Source organism: Myotis davidii, unplaced genomic scaffold (assembly GCF_000327345.1).
Source record: "Myotis davidii unplaced genomic scaffold, ASM32734v1 scaffold96, whole genome shotgun sequence".
Classification (NCBI taxonomy): domain Eukaryota; kingdom Metazoa; phylum Chordata; class Mammalia; order Chiroptera; family Vespertilionidae; genus Myotis; species Myotis davidii.
In genome coordinates this window covers 9949531-9951982 of record NW_006289416.1, presented here as the reverse complement: position 1 = coordinate 9951982, position 2452 = coordinate 9949531, and positions in this window count along the sequence as shown.

Genomic DNA, 2452 nt, shown 5'->3' with positions numbered 1-2452 from the left:
CAGTGAGTTATCAGAGAGTACCGCAGAATGCAGGCACTTCTCAGCCTGGTGGCTATCCAGACCCTGAGTTAAAGCCTGCCTATGAGTCTGTCTGCTCTCTAAGCCAAACTCTCCCAGGGCTGCTCAGAGCCACACTCCCTCACACTGGCCCATCTTGAGAAACATTGAATCTGAGCCCTCACTTCTTACCTGGATTTTTTTTTTCTTCCTTCGAACACAATCTAGTGCCAGTTTTGAAATTCCCTATGATTAGTTTGTAATAAACTAAAAGCAAAAAAATATATACATAAGCAGCAACAATAAATAAAAAATCCTCCCTCAAAACAAGACAAATGAAAATTTGTGATAATTTTATCTAAACTGAGCACTATCTATAATGCAAGGTGTTTCATTGTCCACTGATGTGTAAAATATCTCCAGAATGTGTGGTGTGGCATGACCGACAACAGTGTGTTTTTCTCAGTTGTGAGGACTGACCAGGCCTTTCTTCTGCTCCCATGGCCCTGGTGACTCATCAGGATGGCTCCTCACAGATCCTCCTCCAGGACCACGGGTATCTCTTCAGGTGTCTGCAGCTTGGTGCTTGTTTCCACCTGTCAAATCAGTGGGAAAGGCTCCATGTATGTGGCTGTCTGGACATCCTCACAGCCAGGTTCTAAGAAGGATCTTTGAGAGTAAGGATGTACCTTCGGTCACTCACCATAAGCCTGTGCTCAGAAAAATCTGAAAGCTACCTCTGCTGTGTTGCATGTGTCAAAGTGCCACAGGGCAGCGCATACAGAGAAGGGGCATCAAGGGCCATGTTTGAAGACCATCTACCACACAGAACCTGGGAATCAATGTTCCACAGAATCCCTTCTGAGAAAGCAGTTTTTAATCCCTCAGGCACATTTTATGTTCTAAATTACCCTCCAGTTTCCTTCAGTCTAAAATAAACTTTCTCCCAAGGACTCTGACTCACCACAGAGTGGGTAACTCGTCTCACACCTGACAGAGCAACGCCTCTCCCCTGGGTTTCCACAAGGAAAGCCAGTCCAGAAAATGCATTTTCCTGAGCTACTAAAATATTATCCTGCTACAAAATACAGTGCAAATACAGTGTTTTAATTATCTTGTCATCAGAATGCCTCATGTCTTTCTTTTATTTTTTAAAAAACCTTTATTGTTGAAAGTATTACTTATGTCCCTTCTTTTTCCCTTTGATCCCTTCTAGCTCTCCTCCACCCCCACCTCAGGCCTTCACCACCCTATTAGCTGTGTCTCTGTGTTATGCATATACGCATACAAGTTTTTGGTGGATCTCTTCCCACCCACCCCTGCCTTTCTTTTAATGAGGACTTTCCTTATTGGTGAGATTCCTGAGCTCTCCAATGCATTCTAGTTAATTTGAGCATATTAATTGGCTTTAAATACTCTACACTTATCACAAGAAGAATACAAGGCCTTTATTTGGCATAACCCCATGCTGTAAGTGCTGCTTGACTATGCCTATGAATATGATGCATATAAAATTAAAATGACAATGCAGATATTTGAGAAACTCAATTTTATACCAAGTTCAGCTTTCATTGAAATCTTTTTTATATTAAAATGTATCTATATACATACGGTACAATTATCCCAGAAAAATTTCTATAAAATTTTATTAAACATCATCCATGCTTACATACTTTGTAATATCAAATGGTCAGTATATCTATTTAATCTTGCTAATACCCATCTATCTCCCCCCCCTCCCCCCCATGACTGTGTGTTATGGGACCTCTTACTAATAATCTCTTAGTTGTTATTATAACCTATTTTCTCTTTTTCATGGATGTTTGGACATTTCTGATCAGAACTCAATCATCGCCTTTGCTCCCCAGCCTCATATCAACACACTCAGATGACCTTAGGCATAAGCATAACTTGAGAAATACGAACACAAACAAGCATACAAATTAACAGTGACCTTTTAGTAAGTAAACACTGATTCATAAACTAAGCTAAAGTGAATGTAAGGTTAGTCCTAATTGTTTTTGTCTTAGTGCAAATACACAGAGAGATATTATAAGCCATGAATATAGAGGATAGCATTATTATTTTTTATGTGTTTCATTTCCTTTTTTGAAGAATATATTTTTATTGATTTCAGAAAGAGGAAGGGAGAGGGAGAGAGATGGAAACATCAATGATGAGAGAGAATCATTGATCAGCTGCCTCCTGAACACCCACACTGGATGTCGAGCCCACAACCAAGGCACATGCCCCGACCAGAATCAAACCTGGGACCCTTCAGTCCGCAGGCCAACACTCGATCCACTGAGCCACACCAGCCGGGGCTGGAGCTGCTATTTTAAATAGCGCGGTCCGGGAAGGAGACGTTGCACACCAAACAGTATGCAAGCTGTTATAACATATACTAAGAAAATCTACATTGAGAATGTAAATGCCAATGAAATTTTCACCTGGC